The sequence below is a fragment of the Suricata suricatta genome, chromosome 2 (genome assembly GCF_006229205.1).
Source record: "Suricata suricatta isolate VVHF042 chromosome 2, meerkat_22Aug2017_6uvM2_HiC, whole genome shotgun sequence".
NCBI lineage: Eukaryota > Metazoa > Chordata > Mammalia > Carnivora > Herpestidae > Suricata > Suricata suricatta.
This window is the reverse complement of record NC_043701.1, coordinates 37,638,301-37,660,452: the sequence shown is the minus strand read 5'-3', so window position 1 is coordinate 37,660,452 and position 22,152 is coordinate 37,638,301. Positions and strand designations below refer to the sequence as shown.

Here is a 22,152-nt window from a genome sequence, read left to right as displayed (position 1 = left end):
CTGAGAAAATACAATAGCAAAGTTTTAATTTATTATTCTTTGAGGTATATTTACATTTTACCAAGTGTTTCCTAGAGACACAAAACCTGACACCTAAAGGAATGAATCTCAAATCTTGGGCATTTCACATCTATTGAGCAGTTCTTAGGAGGTTTCAGTATTCCCTAAATCAAAGCATATACATGCAGCTGCCTCTTCTGTCTTACGCGAGCCATGGCAGTATTTTACAAGATGTTCACAGAATCCAAAATGAACAAAAAGAATCTCACGCTACAATTACCAACTGCTAAGCCAATGATACATTTTCTCACACACACACACACACACATTACACTTCTGTGTACACTATTGGCTAAAAGAAATTTTATTTAGATGAGTGAGATCTTTTTATTCATACCCTCCTCAATCAATAACCTATTCATATGCTAACTAATTGCTACTATGTGAGTGTATTAGTCTACTCAGGATGGCTTCACAAAATGCCATAGACTGGGAGGCTTCAACAACAGAAATTTGTTTTCTCACCGTTCTAGAGGTTGGAAGTTCGAGACCAGGTTGCCACGGCGGTCAGTCTCTGATGAGAGCTTTCTTCCCAGGACAGATGGCTCCCTTCTTGCTGGGTCCTCACAGGGCAGAGAAAACGCTAATGTCTCTTCCTTTTCTTCAAAGGGCACTGGATCTTTCATAAGGGCCCTACTCCCATGATCTCATTTAAAACTCATTACCTCCTAAAGGCCTTAACTCCAAATATAACCGCACTGGAGGCTTAGGCTTCAATATATGAATTATGGGAAGACATAATTCAGTCCACAGAGCATGCCCTAAAACAGGCTTAAAATAATAATAAAATAATAAAATAATATATTATTATTTATGTGTATGTAGAGGAGATGAGAGAAGTGAGAACGTAGTTAATACCTGAAAAATTTTTAAAACTGACCATTTTTTAAAAAAGAAGTTTCTGTGAGTTTAACTGTCCCTGAGTATCTTTTCTTTGCCCTCCTCTCTAGATTTCACTTGGGATCCAGTTGAATGGTGATGCTATTTATTCCCTTGCATGTGAAAGCAACCACCAAACCAGATTCCTCCAGGCTGTTGTTTGAAAGCTCTTTATTTTTGTAGGTGAGCCTAAAGCTCTTATATTTCAAAAATAAGCACGACCATACTCGACTGCCATTCTCTGAAGCTGGTTGGCTTCTGAAACGCCTGAACTCATTATCCTCCCGCTGAGGTTTGTGATGCTGTCATTTCCCACCCCCTGCACACACTGCTCAGTCACGGCACCTCTAGGAATGCCCCGCCAGTTGTTAGGGCTCCAGATGCAAATAATCAACACACCAAGCAAGGAAAGAGAGCAATTAATGAAAGGCAGCTGACACTCAAGGAGACACAGACCGAACAGTTCCCATCTGAAGTTCCTTTTATTTTGAATATAAAGTTCTTGGGAGTTAAAAAGAAATGTGTAACCAGCTTTACAATTCAGTGATAGAGACAAGCATGAGGTATTGGATGAGCAAGACTAACTAAATCAAGCCGAGAAAAGCACACCTGGTGTATATTATGTTGGCTAAAGATTTGTTTGTTTCTTATTCCCCCAGCCCCCTTTTTCTTCTGTTTGAAACAAGAGGCATGAAATTTGTAGATTCAGTAATTACAGCAAAGTAGTGGCCATGCTGCATCAAGACAAGTCTGGGAGCCAGTTTGGCCTCAAGAACCAAAATCAATCATCCAAGCCTATCAGCAGCCTAGAAGGTTATCTATTTATAATTGTGATCATCAAAAGTGGGCCCAGGGGTTGGGGGTTTTCAAATCACAGCATCCAATTATTACATACTGAATTCCTAACTCCTCTGGTCAAATGGAGACATTGATTAAATCATTGAGTGTAGACAAAGAGGACAGACACAAAGATGACTAGGTCATTTCTATCTTCAGAATGTCTCTAACAGTAGAGTACAGGAAGTGGCGTAGGGCAGGCACCGCTCTGTTTATACAGGCAGTCAGCCAACGTTTTTAAATGAGGATTGGAATGTACAGAATACCTCACTAAACACTGTATTTGGTGCTTTTTACACATATAATTTTCCTGGAATCAACCAGCCTATTCCCATTATTCTTTCTACAATCTAATCAATGTCTTGTTCTGGAAAATAGCCAAGTTGTAACAGTTCTTGAACTGAATGCAAAGAGAAACTCTGGAAAAAGGAACATTTCTGGGAGGGAAAAAATAAAGAGCAAGGACGACTCCAATTATTTTAACATTGTCTAGGAACAGTAAGCTCTGAGTTTTTCTAAGGCAAGAATGTTTCTTTCTGGGGTATTCTATCATTTTTGCCAGTTTTACAAGCTGCCTGGTTTCTTTCTGCAGTTTTTACTTGGTCATACATAGACTGCGTAAGCAAATACCAAATAGCGGAAATTCTGCTCCTAGAGATCAGGAAAAGTATACTGAGTAGAAGTAATTATATGTGGGGCCATTACATTTCTAATAAGAGAAAATACGTATTTAATTAAGATACCCTCCCATCTGTCCCTTCTAATTTCCTAACTAAAGTCTGATTCTATAAATTCAAATAACTTATAAATTATCTGAAACTAATTACATTTTATAAAACTCAACCAAAAAAGAAAAGGCAGAGTATGCATATGTGTAATAACAATGAGAACTTCTAATCTTTAGAATGAGGTATGTCTGCTGCTCCATTATATGTCTATATGAGCAACAATCACACACACACACACACACACACACACACTGGAGCCTTCCCAATATTCCTGAACTCTGTTTAAATGCTACATGAGAACAGATAAAACTATGGGCTTCTATAAGCCAGTGTTTATCAAGGCATAGTCTGAACTTAGAATGGCATTAGTTTGACTTGGAAAATACTTGATAAAATTCAACTTCCCAAAACCCACACAGGTCCTACTAAACCAGGATCTTAAGGAGACAAGAAAATCTGTTAAAACAAGCACCCCCAGGTGTTTCTGATGCACACCAAACTTCGGAAAACATTGCCTTAAGATTTTAGTGTGGATCAGGGGATCCTGTTGAGAGAGCTTCAGAATGGAATCGGGAGCTTTGGCTCCATCCTCTCTACCTCCCTAGGGAGACTTTACTAACTCCCAGATTTCAGGTCATCCTGTGCCTTCTTAGCCACTCAGTGACACACTGGTAGCACCAATATTGTATAGTCCTACTACTGACTCTAGATGAAAAAGTCAGAGGAAGGTAGTGATTCCTACCACCCCTATTTCCACTCTGTCCTCTTCCAGGTTTCAGTCAGCCTTGATCTACTGACCTATTACACAAGCCCCGTGTGCCACCTGAAAGAAACCCTTTCCTTGGCCGTGTTTCTCCTTGTCCTGTCTGCTTGTGATTGAATCATTATTATTTGTAGTTTTGTTCTTTGATCAATTGTTTTATTGTTAATTTAGAGCATGAGTGTTCTAAAGCAAATACTTATTTAATTTAGCTTTATTTTTTCCCACTGTCTTTTCTATTTTTTTATTTTTTCCAGCTTTATTGAATTACGTTTGACAAATATAATTGTAAGACACTTAAAGTATGCATTGTGATGATTCCATAAGCATATACACTATGAAGGTATTCCTCCCATCTAGTTAGTTAACACATCCATCACCTTACATATTATTTTCATATATAAATTTTATGTATAAGTTTTATATATTTTTACATATAAATTCAATTATAATCACCTTGTTATATATTAGGTTCTCAGGCCTTAATTATCTTGTAGGTTATCATTTGTGCCCTTTACCTTTTTAAAAAATGTTTATTTATTTTGAGAGAGAGAGAGAGTTGGGGAGGGGCAAAGAGAGAGGGAGGAGAATCCAAGCAGGCTCTGTGCTGTCGGCACAGAGTCACAAAAGGGGCTCGGTCTCATGAACCAGGAGATCATGACCTGAGACATAATCAAGAGTTGGACGCTTAATGGACTGAGCCACCCACCTGCTCCCGTACCCTTCACCTTTTATCAGCATCTCCCTATTTCCCGAAAGCCTGGTGCCTGGTAACCACTTTTCTACTCTCGATTTCTATGAAATTTGACTTTTCAGATTTAACATATAAGTGACACCATGCAGTATTTGTCTTTCTCTGGCTTACTTCATTTAGCATAATGTCCTCAAGGTCCATCCATGTTGTCCTAAATGGCAGCATTACCTTCTTTCTCATGGCTGAATTATATTCCACTATGTGTACACACACACACACACACACACACACACACACACACACACACACACATGCACTCACACACACTAGAGCTAAGCTCATTTATAGAACAAAAATTCACTTACTCATTTAAAAAATATTTATAAAGTGACTATTATAAGCCAGGCACTGGTCTATAGTAATGAACCCAAAAGACACTGTCTTTGATCTCATGAAGTTTAATTTTGATTGGAAGAGATAAAATATTTTAAAAAATAAATAAATAAAATGTAAGAGAGTGATAAGAATTATGAAAAATTCATGCAGTAGTGATAGTGCTGGCTGTGTGTGTATGTGTGTGTTCCATTTTAGACTGGGTACACAGACAAATCTTGTCTGAAACAGGGAAAGTAAGGGGCCAGCTATACAAAAACATAAGGGAAGAGAATTCAAGAAAGAGGAATTATTCGGTGCAAAAGATCTTGGCTTGCCCAAGGAACTGATAAAAGACCAGAGTGGAACAAGAAGAGAGAAGAGCAATATGCAGGGTCCACATGGCATGAGGCCTCTGAAGGCCATGGTCAAATGAGTCAGAAAAACTTTGTTAAGGAAAGGTTTTCATTTGAATGACAACAGAAGGCCATTGAAGTGTTTCACGTAGGAGAAGGACTTGTCTGAGGGAGGCTCCGATGACCCCAACTGAGATCTAGATATTGGAGTTGAGAAGATTAAGAAGGAAAGCTTGTAGGGCACTGGGGAAGCTATTACAGAGAGCTATACCATATGACTTAAATTAGAGAAGCAGCAGTGCAGGTGGAAAGAAGTGGATGAGTTTGAAATATCTGATGGTGGGCTGAAGTTGGGAGAGAGATAAAGTAAGACATCAGAGATGCTTCCTAACTGCCTGGCCTGCGTAACTGGGTGGACAGTGATACCCGTCTACTGAAGTGAGGCAAGTCTTAGGAAAGAAGATAGTGATGAGAAGAAAAGGAACAGTGCATTTCATTTTAGACATGTTAACTTTGAGACACTTATTGAACATCCCAGAGTGATAGGATCTGAAGATAAAATCTGAGCACCGATGCATAAAAACATCGTTTAAAAAGACATGGGATAGGGGAGCCTAGATGGTTCAGACAGTTAAGCGGCTAACTCTCAGGTTATAATCTCACAGTTAGGGAGTTGGAGCCCCACATCAGGCTCTGGGCTGACAGCTCGGAGCCTGGAGCCTCCTTCGGATTCTGTGTCTCTTTCTCTCTCTGCCCCTCCCCCACTTGCACCTCTGTCTCTGTCTCAAAAATAACTAAACATTAAAAAAATTAAAGACATAGGATCAATTTTTTTAGTGAGAGAGATTTAAATAGAGATGGAAGTTTGGGACAGAGCTCAGGGGCATGCCAAATTTAGAGGCCTGGCACAGAAGGGTGGCTGGTTGTACAGGGTCACAGAAGCTAAGGACAGAAAAATTCTGAAAATGGTTTAAAAAGGAAGTGGTCAACCATATCGGATACTGCTGAAAGGCTGAATAAGATGAATACGTGGAAACCATCACTGGTTTTGTAACATGAAAGTAACCCTGACAAACCCTGAGCCAAGTGAAAGAATTATCTTTTCAAAGCGTAGCATCTAGCTAAGCTGCAAAAGAAAATTAGGGAAGAAAGGCAGAATGGTGACAAGGAAAAAGGAGAGAATATGAAAAACATCTTACCCAACTTCAGAACTTTAGTAGCTTTTAATCTCAGATAAATTACAGTGAGCCATACATTGCAAGAAGAATGACTTAACAATAGAATTAAGAAAAAAATGCTGTCTGGCACACACACGAAATCAATCTAGATCTGGATCTCAGAATTTATCAGCACAGAATAACCACGTTATTCTTCCTAATTCAGGAGACAAAGGGAGATTTTTTTTTAAAAAAGACCTATAATTATTTAACAGAAAATAGCCAAACAAAATCTCCTAATTCACCTCTCCTCCGTAAGTACTCCTGGGAGTATAAACCAGAGGGGAGCCTGCCAAAAACCTGATGATTAATACCAATCTCCCTTTGTTTAAACAGCCCAAATCACCCTTTGTCATTTAAATTGCACTGAATTTGAATTTGCATAGGTTGCAAGTAGAGAACAGAATCTTGAAGCCACATAAAATAATCACACTTAGTCTTAAAACAGAATACAATTAATCTTTCCTGGCACGGCTCCCCCACTGTAACCACAGAACTCAATGCTACTCTTCGGGTGAGTCATGCTGTAAAATTTCTAGTTGACTTACCCACAGAGATAGCACCACATGAGACAGAGCCCACGTAAACTTGAGAGAGAAGTGAGCCTTCATTCCTTCAACCTTCTGCTTGGCTCTGACTTCAGATATTTTACACCAAGACCAAAGCTGACTTCCAGAACTTGGAAAGCTCAGCAACTTGCAAGGGTGAACAAGGGCTCTTTGAGATTCAAATAATTCTTAAACCGATTCTCCAAAGTACTTCTCAAGATCAGTGTTTCTCAAAGAGTGGTCCTTTTGTCACATCTACCTGATCACGGTGCTAAAAAAAATTAAAAAAATAAAAAAAAAAAGAGAGAGAGAGAGAAAAGAAACGAAAACCCCAAAGCCCCATTTCATCAAAATCAAGTGGCAGGCATTTTTAATAAGCCACCCAAGTCATTTTCTAGGTATACTGAAGTCTGATCTGTTTACTGTGGATTATAGTGCAGGATTTTACAGGCTGAGGATTTTTGCCTTGTGTTTCTTCGTTCTCCAACTCATTTTACACAATACTGCCAGATGTCGATCCAAATTTGCTGTGCTAATCATTCCTCTACCATGCTCAAATGCCTTCTGGGTGCTTCATGGCCCAAAGGATAATGTCCACACTTCTTTGGGTGACATTTAAGATTCGTAGTCATGGCTTCAGGTTTTGCCCTTTCCATAGCTGAATTCTAGCCAGGTAAGATGGCTTAAATACCCACTACATGTCCTACTGTTGCAGGATTCTTTACCTCAATGCCCATGGTTCACTGTATCGCTGCTTCAAAGAATAAAGAGGTGGACAACACAGAAGAAAATGAGAAGCAGCCATAAGTTTATCAGAGTATAGAATCAGAAAGTAAGAATAGCATGGAAGCTTTCTTTATGAAGAGCAGGTATTTGGAAGTGAATGCCCGCAACAACAGGCAAGGGACTTTGGTCCACAGGGTTTGGGTCTGTCCCTTTCCTTCTCTCTAGTTCCTTCTCTGGTTCTACACTTATTGGCTAGGTAACTCTAAAGCCTAGTCATTCCTTTTTGGCTCGTTTCCATAGCATCCATTGTTCCTTGTGGGTTATACGTTTTATGGTGCACTTATTTTTACTCAGGTCTTTTGTCAAATTCCTGAGGGAACCCTGAGGCAGAGTAGGTGGTGTCTGTTACATTCTTAAGAGGAACTGTACGCCCGAGGGAGTTTGCTGTGGGTCAGAGGTTCCCAGAAGAAATGTTTTAAAACACAGTGTGTGTTTTTCCCCCACCCAGGAACCTTCAAGCCCTACCCTCCCCCTTTCTGCCTACTGAATCCGATCTTTTCTATCACACCACCACCTTCCTGCTTCAGCTAATTTGCTTTCTATCTCTAGAGAGTGACTTTCTACTTGTCCACAAGCCCAAATCCTATCTTTTCTTCAAAGATGAACTCATGGAAGCCTTTCCAATTATTTCCTGCTGGAAAAACCCACTTCTATGAACTTCATAGTATTTTATCTCTGTCTCTGTTATGGCATTTATGCTTTCTACTTTCTATTATATGAAATTTCTGCGCTGCACCATGCAGAAGCTGGGAACAATAACCACTCTATGTCGGCAAGAGCAAAATAGGTTTTCAGGGAGCTGCCATAATTTTGTACACCCGTGCCCCCTGGCCACACTTGTTGGTAGATATCTGCTTCAAATTAGTTATGCTAGTGCCCCAGCCCTTGAGAATAATTGTTCTAGGATGCACACCTGACTCAAGCTAGGCCAATCACAGTCCTTTCTCATCGAGATCTTGCTCCACTGGTCACAGTTAATTAGTTCAGGATTGGCACATAACCTGTCCTGACCCTACAGATTGAGAACTAGAGGTCAGATTATCCCCTCCCCTCTGGTTGAAACTGGGAACCTGTCCAGAGCCATGGCCATGGGATTAGGCTTCCTTGCGGCTTCAGAAGGCCTTGAAGTGGTAAAGAGAAGCATTTGGTCAGGGTAAGGTGTTAGCTCTCTTGGTTCAAAACACTTTTAAAGCACTATTCACCAGGGCCCTCAGAAACAAGGGAGGGGATTTTGTGGTACTTTGAGAAAGTGTCACTGCACAAATAATCCCTTGTGTCCACTATTTTTGTTGTTTTACTTATCTATTTTTTAAATTTTATGGTGATGCTGAGTGGAGGAGAAAGGTTCATGCTACAGTTATAAAAAGTTAAAAGTAACTTGCTCTGTGAAGGTATTAGATTTCTTACTTCGAAGGAGGGGCAGAGGAAGAGAATTTTGACAGCAGAAGAGATCAGCCTCCTAGGGTAGAAGGAGGCCCTTTATTAAACGGGGAGTAAGAGAAATCAGGGGCTGGAAACATGAAATGTATGATGGACTATGAAGACACAATTTACCCTAGGCCCAGTTTACATTCAATTAAGCACCGAGAAAATACAGAGTATATTTTTCATGAATTTGAAAATGATTCTGCTTTGCCTGATTCATGATGTTTATTTTTAAACTGGACTGAGGTTATAGGAAAGCACATTTGAACAGATACATTAAATCAAAGGATCATGGTAATAGTTCCCATGGTCACATTGGACACTTTTAGGAATTAAAAACAAAGGGTATAGAAAATAATTTTATAAAGAGGGCTATCCTTCTGAATCTAAAGGATAATAATATATCAATTCAGGGTAATGTCCTCATACACAGGCCTCTACTATTTAAATCCCTTCCATAAAGGACATTTGATTCATAATCTTAAAACTAAACACCAAATTTCCTTTGGTACAATTAAAAAAAAAGGACTGTGGATAATGAGCTCCAAAAGAATGAGGAGTGAGTCAGGGTTGATGATAGAGTAGAAAGGCCAATAATAAAATTACACATTAACATAATATTGTTATGTGAAATATATAAAGGCTATCGAAGGGCACCTTGGTGGCTCAATCATTTAAGCATCTGACTTCCACTCAGGTCATGATCTCACACTTCATGGGTTCGAGCTCCATGTTTGGCTCTGTGTCAGAGCCGGGAGCCTGCTTCTGACTCTGTGTCTCCCTTTCTCTCTGCCCCTCCCCTGCTCATGTTCTGTCTCTCTCTCAAAACTAAATATTAAAAAACTTTAAAAAAATTAAAGGCTTTCGAGAAATTTTCCTACAATCAAATAGTAGTTTCATCTAAAGAGAAAAATATTGCAGCTAAAGCATGGGGATTTTTGTTTCAAATTCAAATACAGAGAAGTATTATGTGACTATAAAAAAAAACAAACAGGAACTTACTCTTGAAAACTTATTTAAAGTTTTTATAAAGTATACCTGTGTGACTCAACAGTGTCATACTATTTGAAAAGATTTTGCAGTTTAAGCAGCAGTGTCCATCTGGGCAACAAAGGTTATTTAAATACCATGCACTTTGATGAATGACCTTTTAAATGGCCTTGCCCATTTCGTGCTATTAGTTTGCAGTCAGTTTGGGGTAATGCATTAAATCCGGGAGCAGCAGCCCAGTGAAACCATGCCTGTAGAAGTAAAGAATTCATTCATTTAATAGCATTACCATTCCCAAATCAGTACTTAATTTTTCTTTGTTTGAAAGGCTGAGCAAATACCTGTGTCTTTATTTTGGGGGCCTTTTTGGTTTGTTTTCAATGTCAGAAGAAGCCCATGATTAAGTCTCTTTTAAAAGCCTCTGAACAAAACTATTTTAAGATTAGAATTTTTTCATGACCAGAGTCTATATAATTCCATAATGATTTGAAGAAATGACATAATATATAATCTCACTAGTATTTTTGTAAATGTAACAATTTATATGAACAATCTAAATAGAATCATGGTTCATTTAAGAGAGATCTTTCATTTGCCTGTAGCTTCTCAGTAGAGTTTAAAGACTCTCTAGGGAATAGGCAAATACAGTTCACAGTAAGAGATACTTAAGTAGCTTTGAAAATTGTTTGGTTAAAACTCTTCAATTATAAGTAAAGTCATGGAAGTATATGTAAAACTTTGGCCTAATGTGGTTGTTAGTCTAAAGTAGATTCTAGGGGCACCTGGGTGGCTCAGTCTGTTAAGCATCTGACTTCGGCTCAGGTCATGATCTCGCGTTCATGGGTTCGAGCCCTGCATTGGGCTCTGTGCTGACAGCTAGCTCAGAGCCTGGAGCCTGCTTCTGGTTCTGTGTCTCCCTCTCTCTCTGCCCCTCCCCCTCTCACGCTCTGTCTCTCTCTGTATCAAAAATAAATAAAAACATTTAAAAAAATTTAGAATTAAAAAAAATAAAGTAGATTCTAATTAATAATTATTATTGTTATGGAAATAAGGTTTAGTATCAACAAACTAAGCACCAGATTCCACAATTCAATGAAGACTTATAATTTCCCCTTTCACAATACCAACATATTTATTTTAATACTGTTATTTTATTTAAAGGGCAGATTAGTTCACGTAATTGAAATTAGTGTGAACATTCTACATCATTCCATCAGCAAAACTAATGATTTCTCTTTTTAAAAATACTTCAAAATTTTTTACTTAAATTATTTTAATGTTATTTTTTAAATGTTTTGTTTGTTTGTTTTTGTTTGTTTTTTTGAGAGACAGAGAGAGACTGCACGAGCAGAGAAGGGTCAGAGAGAGAGGGAGATACAGAATCTGAAGCAGGCTCCAGGCTCTGAGCTAGCTGTCAGCATAGAGCCCGACGTGGAGCTCGAACCCATGAACCGTGAGATCATGACCTGAGCCAAAGCCGGACACTTAACCGACTGAGCCACCCAGGCACCGCTAGTGTTATTTTTTAACCAGAAAGAGAGAGAGAGAGAGAGAGAGAGAGACAGAGAGAGAGACAGAGAGGCAGAGAGAATGAGTGGGGGAGGGACACAAAGAGAAGGAGATACAGAATCTGAAGCAGATTCCAGGCTCTGAGCTGTCAGCACAGAGCCTGACATGAGGCTTCAACTTACAAACCTTAAAATGATGACCTCAGCTGAAGTCGAACACTTAACCAACTGAGCCACCCACGTGACCCAAAAATACTTTAAATTTTGAAAATATAACATATACATTTACATTTTAAATAATAACAATAATGTACAGGGCATTTTTAAAAATATTTACTTTTGAGAGACACAGAGAGAGAGAGAGAGACAGAGCATGAGCAGAGGAGGGGCAGAGAAAGAGAGGGAGATACAGAATCCAAAGTAAGCTTTAGGCTCTAAGCTGTCAACACAGAGCCCCACCCAGGGCTCAAACTCACAAACCAGAAGATCCTGACCTGAGCCAAAGTCTGATGCTTAACTGACTGAGCCACCCAGGTGCCCCTGGACAGTAAATTATTTAAAGATATCTTCTTTTTTGTTTGTTTGTTTACTTATTTATTTTGAGAGAGCAAGCACAGGTGAATGAGCAGGGGAGGGGCAAAGAGAGAGGGAGAGTCGGCATCCCCAGCAGGTTCAATACTTAGCACAGGGCCTGAGATGAGGCTTGATCCCACAAACTATGAGATCATGACCTGAGCCAAAACCAAGAGTTAGATGCTAAATCAAAGGAGCCATCCAGGCACCCTAAAAAGGAAATTTTTTCTTTAAACCTGTTTCTGTCAGCCAGTTCAACAATCAAAAGATTTACTTTTACAAAATACATTTCCTTCTCATTAGCCTCTACATTCTAGGAATTGTTTTCACCTATTGAAATACGTGAGCACTTGAGAAAAAGAACAGAGAAACCCTGTGAAATGGGTGGGCAGTGACTGGCATGGATGCTAAGTGTGAGGGGACAGAATTTTGATGGAATAACACTTGGCTGCATGTTTATATGAATCATGAGCATGACTCGATTATCCTTCCCACGGTTGGGACAAGCAAGTGTAATCATGATGAGGCATTACAATTCTCATTAGGGAGCCAAGGCTGCTCAATGAAGTATCTCTCTAAGTACTCTGCAGACTAAAGGAGATTGGAAACATCACATTGTCACTTCCATCTTTAGGTCTTCCACATAAAAGTAATCACAGATATATTGTTATAACCTAGCATAACTTAATTTTAAGGTTTGATCCATCATAGGTGAACATGAAGGCAGTTCAGTATTTGAGCTGATAAACTTCTCTAATAGATATGGAGCATTCATTCCCGGCTGCAGAATCTAACACATGTCTAATCAATTCTTGGTTCCTAAGGACTCTCAAATCAATCCTCCTCTTCATATTTTTATTACTGCCACCATCCTCTAGGGACTAATCATCTACCACTTGAACCAATACTGTCATCAAGTAATTGTATCCTCTACCAGTAGCCTGTTTGCAAATTAATCTTTCATTCATAATTTTCCCAAATCAGTCTTGCTAACATGCCTTTTCTTATTTATTAACCTCCAGTCCAAAAATTTAAATGGATTTAAGTACCTCTTAAACTGTATATATGTAGTTAAGGATATAACATGTATAAAGCATAATACTGACCTTTACATGGGCAACTATACAGAAATTAAACCCTCATCCTGTAAATAGATTTATTTTTATAACAATATATAATAAAAATTTACATGGTTTTTTAAGTATTAAAAATTCAGTTTTATTCAAATAATGTTGATATTTTTGTTTGTTAGTAGTCATTTTATCTTGCCTTTTGGTTTTAAAATGGGCTTTTGATATTTTCCAAAAAAGCTTTTGGAAAAATTCAAGAAAAGTTACTTTTTAATTGCTTATATTTACTTTCACTTACATTTTGATAAATATATATTCAGATTTTCATCACTGCAAATGCAATTTACATTATCTTAATCTTTTATGTAACTATTAAAAAATATAATGCAAATTATGTAAAAGTCTGTATTATAACAGCATAATGATCTTGCTAAAATGTAGACCAGAAAAATTTTATGGAAAAACATGTAATAACTTTTGAATTATATGTGCTTTTGATTATACCACTATTCCAAACATCACAGATCTTTGAGCAGAATATTCCGACTAGTAATGCTAATTAAATTCAACCATCCTCATAGTATCTGCTGGTTTTAGCCATATTAAGGTATATTTGTCAAGTTAAGAGAAAGGAGTATATTTCATTTAGCAGTTTGTTAGCTTGATGTATAGCTGTCCAGTATTTAGATACATTGTATGTGAAATTCTGTGCCTTTGACCCTGCAGACATTAGAAAGAACCTGCCATGGGATGTGTAGCCACTGATACCAACTCTTAATATATTTATTTAGGTAGTTATTAAAAATATTCTATCATATTTCAGACTTAAAAGGCATAAAGTATAATATCATAAACACCTACATATTAACCCACTGCTTAAGACATAAGACAGTACCAGTAATTTGGTATTCTCATTCAGCTTTCCCCAATCACATTCACTCCCTCCCCTTCCAGAAGAAACCACTATCTTGGATTCTTTTCTTCAGTTTTTCAAAAGTTCATTTGTTTTTGAGAGAGAAATAGAGTATGTGTACGTGTGTGCACAAGCAGGGGAGGGACAGAGAGAGAAGGAGAGAGAGCAAATTCCAAGCAGACTTAGCACTATCAGCACAGAATTTGACATAGGGCTTGAATCCAGAAACTGTGAGATCATGACCTGAGTCAAAATTAAGAGTCACACGTTTAACCAACTGAGCCACCCAGGAGCCCTTATCCTGAATTTTTTATTGCTATTTTAAATGGCAAATACTTTAAGGATGTGTTTTATTTGTTAATAATGTCTACACATGGTGGATGGGTATACATGCTAGCTCTTACACTAGTAAACTTACAAGACTGTCTTAATAATTCTGCAGATTCTTCTTGAGTTTTCTAAGTAGATAATAACATACTTTATGTAAGGGGGGAAAAGAGTTTATAATCTTCCTTTCCAATCTCAACATCTTTTATTTCTTTTTCTTACCTTAATCTGCACTGGCAGTGACCTTTAGCTCAAAATTCAATAGAAGTGGTGAGAGTGGACCATCTTGCCTTTTTTCTGATTTAAAAGGGAAGGCTCCTCACATTTCTTCAATAATTATGACAGGTACAGGCTGATTATACTGCTTTAAGAAGTGGCATGATGTGATCGGAGTTTTCTGAAAAATTCTTAGTGACAAGAAGGGTTGGAGCAGAAATATCGGGAGTCACTGGATTAGCAATCACTTTCTGAGTACAAAAGCCATGGTGTCTCCAAGGCCTCAAGAGAACATGCTTCATGGCTCTGATTCTGACCACTGTATCAGGGAATTGCATTTTCTCGATTCACCAAGTAAGATACATTTTAATATACAAACCCATATGGGTCTTCCTAGGAATAGTATCTAAAACAGTGGTTACCGGGATTATTATAGGCTCCATATACGGTTCTATTACACAGGGAAAAAACTCACCCAAGTCACTGACAATCAAACTGAACTTTTAATTCTCCTTAAAGTCATTTCAGTAAATATAGCCAATAACATGCTGACACAAAGTAAAGTTATTTTTAACATTATCTTACAAGCTTTAGGAAACTAAAGTTTCCAAAGAAACTGATCTCCCAGAAGCTCAGGCAAAAGACAAAGTCATTTACATAGTTGTTGTTTGCATATTTAGAGAAGCGGAGAACAAAAAATTACCTAGTAAATATTTTATAAGTAGATATCCATTTAAATGAGTAAATTCAATCTCAAACCTTAAATCACAGTATATTTAATAGCAGATTATTTTCTCCTTTTGTTAGCTAGACTAGGCAATAGACGATTTTTCTTCTCTTCTGGACCTCTCCTATTTCCCATTTTATTTTCTGGGTAGACACCAGTTATATAGACAGACAACAGCTATGTCTTATAAACAATAAGATAAAGATTTCAATTCCACTTAAAAAATTCTAAGTGCTTATAAAATTGCTAAATTAATAACACTGCATGCATTTCACCAATTCTTGGCTCCTGACCCCACTGTCAGTAAATATACATTTCTAATAAGATGAACATGCTTAATTCTGTAACTAAACAGCCCAAAGGAATGGTATCTGCCATAACAATGAAGTTTAATGACAATTCTGCTGACATTTCTCATATCTGAAAATGAAGTCATGTGGAAAATGATTTCTACACCAGCAGAATAATTAAGACAGAAAGCAAAATTTGACTTGGTAGAAATGGAAGCTCAGATTGTCTCTGTTCTCAGTGGGGTATGGGGGGGATGTTATTACTTACTTGACCACTATCTTTAGTTGACATTATCTTTCCCTACTCTCTTTTTAATATCATACTGTTTTTGGATCTCCTAACATTACAGCAACAAATCCAACTATAAGCAATCCTAATCCCAAGGGACTTTTGTTTCATTTTTTACATAAGTATATTTCTCAGTTTCTAATAGTGTTCCAGAGAATGGGCTCTTTCCTGAATCTTAGCCATTTTTCATTATACAGATATTTTAATTATAATGGCATTTCTTTTCATTGGTTTTGGACTTTTTGTGAAATTCATGCCTTTGTCTACAACAGCCAAATGAAAAATTACACCTAGGTAAAATGTGAAGTTATTCAGTGCCAGCACTGTTTAAGGGAACTGTGAGAAACACCAAGGTACAGTTTTATGATTTTAAGAACCATAGGACTGCTGCTACCATCATTTTCCAATAAAATATAGATTATTTTAGTTTCTAACAAAAATTTTTAATGAACAAAAGCATGCACTACAAGAAAACAAGAAAATATCACCAATTAAAGTCTGAGCAACATGTTTTAAAGAAAGTGTGAATAGAACAACTTTATTTGGATCCTGTCAACACAGTCTAATGACCTTCTTTATTTGAAAATGGCTGGTTTTAAATATAAGCTACTCTAGCTGCTCAAGAGAACTTATACAATGAAAATGCTACACTTCAACAATAAATAAAATGAAATGTCAATTCATTCTCATCATAAGTCCACAAGATTATTCTGTATTGTATAAGCAGAATGTTTTCAATGCAGCTGAAACCAATTAACCACTCTGGGCATAAACCACTTCATTCACAAAACATGCAGCATCTAAAGTGTTTTATGTAATATGAAATGTTACCAAATAGTTATTATTTTCACACATTTCAGAACACCCTGTTCTTCCAAATCCTCCTAGGAAATTTTCCAGTTTTTTTCCTTGTGGGTTTTTAGTATACAAACGTTTGCTTCTCTAAAAGACCCCATCACACTCCCACTGAGTACCTCTTACCCTGTGTTGTGACTGCCTGATTGATTATCTGCCTCCCCTCTAGGCTGTCCTTTCTGGAAACAGGGATTGTAATTCAGTCATTATGGGATCTGTTGACCCTCATCCCTGCTCCTCCCAAGCATCAGTGCATCTCTGATGACAGAGATAAAAGGTTTGGGAAGACCCACAAATTCAATGCACTCCTCATTATCTAGGACTTGAATTTCTGTCCGTGTGATCTCTGAACATTTTAAATATCTCCCAAAACTCCACCCCAATTCCTCCCTTTGTCCTGTGGTCTCAAAAATATTCTCCAAGAATCTTCTTTTATTGCCTAATCACATGCTGTATTTCTCTTTTACCAAAACTGTGTAATATAGGGGAAAATTTCAAAACAGGCATGACTAGTAGTAAACCTGTTAGAATGCTCATTTCCCATATATATTAGCTCATCTGGCAACCTCTCTCTAGTTAATACAATCTTCATCTCTCCTGACCCATTCCACCTACCAGAATCCAGGTCACAATCAATCTAGACAAATAGTGGATGCTCAAAATAGGCCTTGAAAACATAAATGAAAGGCTTGTATGATATAAAACATGAACGTCGATCCCCTCCTTTATTTTTACCAAGTCTTTTTATTATTATTTTTAAATTTTATTCATTTTTGTGTGAGAGAGAGAGACAGAGAGTAAGCACAAGCAGAGGAGGGGCAGAGAGAGAGGAAGACACAGAATCTGAAGCAGGCTTTAGACTCCTAGCTGTTAGCACAGAACAGACTTGAACTCATGAACCATGAGATCATAACCTGAGCCAAAGTCGAAAGCTCAAGTGACTGAGCCATCCAGGCACCCCTCACTAGTTGTTTAAAAAGTAAAAAACTTTTGGACTTCATTAGGTTCAAAAGATATTCTATGGAATTTTAACCTTCAACTTTGGTGCTTACTTATATATCATCGCTTTTAGACAATCAGCTCATTTAATTAATAAGTAATATTTCTACTACCCATTTATTCAATAACTATGATTTCCTTCAAGGTATATTTCCTTCAAGAAAACATTCTAGGGGCCTAATATGTTATTTAATTAGGGACTCATGAAATAAGTGATTAGATTAGCTATTTTCCAAATGACTTGGAACTAAAAAGAATTCATATTTAGTATACCTTGCAGTTTCCATTCTCAGATAAAGGCAGTATATCATGCATAGTTTCTATATCCAAATTGTTCAGTTCTGCTTCATGGTTCCTGCACACAAATTGTTCACAAGGTGACACTATGATCACATATCTAAAAATCAAAACTGTTTTATACATTCTTGGAAAGGTTATCTTTGCCCCGAAATGTTTAAATCAAAAGTTCTTTTTCTAATATTCTTTGGTCAATGAAGTAAAAATGAATTACTTGACTTAGACACTAAGTAGCTAGAATTATAACATTCTTTACAACAAATCACTACATAGCAAATAGTGAGAGGATCTCAGAGTCTCATGACTTAGTGCTAGATAGAATGAAAGAAAAACTTCAAAGAGAGAAAATGGATGAGCTAAATGGAAGGCATGGAAAGACTCTCATTTGTGTTTTCACCACAAGGGATGAATAGCTATGAGAATATCTCAAATTTAAATACTGAACCGAATATGATAAATGGAAGAATGAAATGCCATATACATTTTTAACTGATAAAATCTGCTAATCTAAAATAATTAAAAATTATTATTTGAAAATGCATGCATACATACAAATATAAAACTCACTTTTTAATGCAATTTAATTTTAAGGCAAGCAGAAAATTCATCAGTAATTATTTTAATCAGTTATTTTTGAGGGCTAGCAAAGAAAAACATGGCTATTGCTGAAAATACCTCAATCTCATTTATGTAGAAGTAAGAATGGTAAAGGGAAAGACTAATTTCAGAGAATAAAATAATTGGTAAGATAAGAGGTTATCTAATGCTCTCTGCAATCATCACATATCTTTAATATATAATCCAGTAAAATAAAGTAGTAACATACACTGAAAAACACTTCTAGATAATTATCATAATTTTCAAGAAAAATTACAAAAGCTGTTCCACTAGAAATCTAAGGTAAAGTCATACACTGGGGAATCCATATTATGAGAAAATAGGACATTTTTTTTTCTTTCTTTTTTTAAAAATGTTTATTTACTTATTTTGAGTGGGTGAGACAGAGAGAGAGTGAGTGAGCGAGCAGGGGATAGGTAGATGAAGGGAGAGAGAGAATCTCAAGCAGACTCTGCTCTGTCAGCACAGAGCCCAACCAGGGTCTTGATCTCAGAAACCATGTCTTGACCTGAACCAATGTCAAGAGTTGGACACTTAATCAACTCAGCCCCCCAGGTTCTTGAGGACACGTTCCATCATGGTGTTATGAGAATATATTTAAGAGGTTTGCCATGAAGATATACACAGAGATATTTTTCATAGTTGAAACATTACCTACCAATGACATCTGTGATACTTTTCTCTCTGGCCACAAAACCATAAAACATATTTATAGAACTTACAGTCAAAACGAAACTCAGAAGTCATTTAAACACCTTTATCCTACTTTTTAAAGAATTAGCTTTGTTTCTAATAATAAAGATAATAAAAATTGTTGCTAATCTTTTAAAATAAAAAGAAATACAAAGGTATAAAAAAGAATCAACCATAATCATAACAACTAGAGACAACATGATATTGTATATTCCAGTTTTTATTTTTTTACTTAAAACAGTATCATGGACATTATGTCATGCTTTGTCACAAATATTTTTAATGGCTGCATAATATTTAACCTCTGAATGAGTCATACTTTGTTTAATTATAGTCTTATTTTAGGTTGCTGAGGATGTTCATTAAAATTTTGATGATATATCTTTTGATTATATATCATAGGAGTATAATTATATCGTTTTTATCACTCATTGATAAAATATATATTCATTTTACTTATTTATTTATTTGATATGGATTCAGAGAAGAAAAAATTCTTCCCCTTATATATGATGAAATGTAGACTCAGACAAATTAACTGATTGATAAGGTCCATAACCAAAATTATCTAATTTTCTGTTTTATAACATACCATCTACATTCATAAGAGAGTCTACTAGTTTCTTTCCATAATGTCATTCTCTTTAATTTAAAAGTACAGCTGTTGGATCTTGTTCTGCTGTATGTATTCTATTGCTATATCAATATTGCTATATTTAAATTCCTTATCCATTATTCATCTTTTACTCATAACTATTTCATTCCCTCTTGAGCCTACATAGAGTGGCAATAACACAAATCAGTAAAATAAATTAAAATATTAGGAAGTAAGAAATAATAAAACAAACTAGAAAAACACCAGAATGAGACATTCTTATTCTTCTTTAGACTTCAACCAAAATTCTACTTAAATATAGAAAAAGTCAGCTCCGGTCATGATCACCAATAGGCCATATTTAAAAATAAACAAGGGAGATTCTATTATAAAGCATAATTCCTATTCAAAGAGTTAAAGGATATAAAGCTATTTGTATACATTTCTGAAATTATTTGGAAGGCAAATGAAGGGTAAAAGCTTCAATCAGTTTCACCAAGTCAAGATAAGCATCTTAGAAGCAATCCTGACTGCCTAAAGATAGTTTACATTAAGAAAAGGTGCAATCCCTAGTTCCAAGAGGAGAAATGAATCAACCATCCATAAAACCTACAACTTACTGATCTTCCACATACAACCTCCAAGTATGCTGACTGATAAGCCAAAAAGGAACTCAGATTTATTGGAAAAATATAATTTTCAAGTGTATATGGATTTTCAAATTCAAGATTATTTTAGTTTTTTAGAATTATAAAACCTTAGTTTTTATATAAAAACTTTAAAATAATTACCAAAAGATTCCAATAACCATTCATTAATCAAAGACGCAATAAGAAAATACTATACTCCAATATCACAATTTGCCTTTAAGTAAGAATTGCAGGGTTTTATTTCACATTATTTCCCTATTGTCCTTTTATTATGTGCTTAGGAGCATCAATATTAATAATTTTTCTTAGTTATAAATGCTATTGGAACACAAAACAGGGAGTTCATTGTAAAACCAAAAAAGAAATGTACTGTAATCCATCAAATATAAACAGGTTTATAAGTGATATGATAATTGTTTTCCTTTATCCTATAAAGGTTCTTCACCTAATTCTGACAAATAAAATAAAACTAATTAAGTGAAAGGACACTTATAGGTTAGTCCACTGCATGAACCAAGGGCCTGTCTTTGTTTATAATGATTAAAAAGGGAAGAAAACAACCACTAAGTTTCAAAATGGTTTGGGACCTCTGATTCTTATTACTGATCATATTATACTGAACAAATAGATTTCATTTAAAAACACAATTTCAGGAGCACCTGCATGTCTCAGTTAAGCATCCAACTTTGGCTCAGATCATGATCTCATGGTTTGTGAGTTCGAGCCCCGCCTTGGGTTCTGTGCTGACAGCTCAGAGCCTGGAGCCTGCTCTCAATTCTGTGTCTCCCTCTCTCTCTACCCCTCCCCCACTGATACTCTGTCTCTCAAAAATAAATAAACGTTAAAAATATTTTAAAAACACAATTTAAACCAAATGGCATGAAAGTGCTACACACAATATATTTGTCAATGTTTTGCATGCCGTAGTTTCTTATTGTAATAAACATAATGAGATCCTTTATATGTGGTTCTTACATGCTATCTTTTAAATATATAAGTGACAGAGGATATTTCCATATCTGATATGCCTTCCTGAGTATATTCATACCTTGATAGTACAATATGCTATTGTTTTTTTCTTAAATTAAGAAAATTTTTTAATGTTTATTTGTTTATTTAAATTCTAGTTAGTTAACCTACAGTGCAATGTCAGTCTCAGGAGTAGAATTCACTGGTTTATGACTTGGAAACAAGAGGGGAAAATGGGTGACCGACAGAATGCTCTTATTAAGAGGACAACAGATGAAGGAGCCCAGTAAAAGCTGCACAATAAATGATACACCAAGGGTTACACGCAGTTGTCCACATTCTAGCTTCAACTCTATCTTTTTCTCTCCAAAATAAGGAAGTATGTGGAAGAAACTGATTGAGGATAATATTAATTATAAAAGCAACATTGCCCTGGATTTATTTATTCATAAAGAAAAAGCAAACCAATCGCAAACATTAGTACACCCCCCACACCTGATAACGAAACACAATAATTTTAACACTTGATTTCAGAGTCACTACCCCAATGAGTTAAAACCCAAACTAAAGTTAACCAAAATTTTAATGTGGATTTGGCCAACAACATGATGCGTTGAATAGATTTAATCTCTCTTAGATGAGATGATGAGAGAGAAATATAACTGCTTTTAGACGACTTCTTTTTGCTTTCAAGTTGCTACTAAATTGCTTCATAACAGTCACTTCTATGATACTATTAAGTGACCTACAACATTTCCAATCTGTTCCTTCCATCTTTGATATACCCAAGAAGATTAAATTGTATTTTTGTAATAATTACTCTACAAAAGCAAAAAAGACCTTAGAAGGCTTTCTTATCATCATTGCAACCCCTCCTCTGAAAAAGACATATGAGTGGTCTCATATAAGAT

General features: G+C 36.3%; 1 protein-coding gene across 2 annotated transcripts in view; it reads right to left on the bottom strand.

Annotated features, from left to right (window-relative positions):
- The window catches only part of IMMP2L (inner mitochondrial membrane peptidase subunit 2), an 848,590-nt gene that overhangs the window by 185,611 nt on the left and 640,827 nt on the right, over positions 1-22,152 (bottom strand). The window lies entirely within an intron of this gene.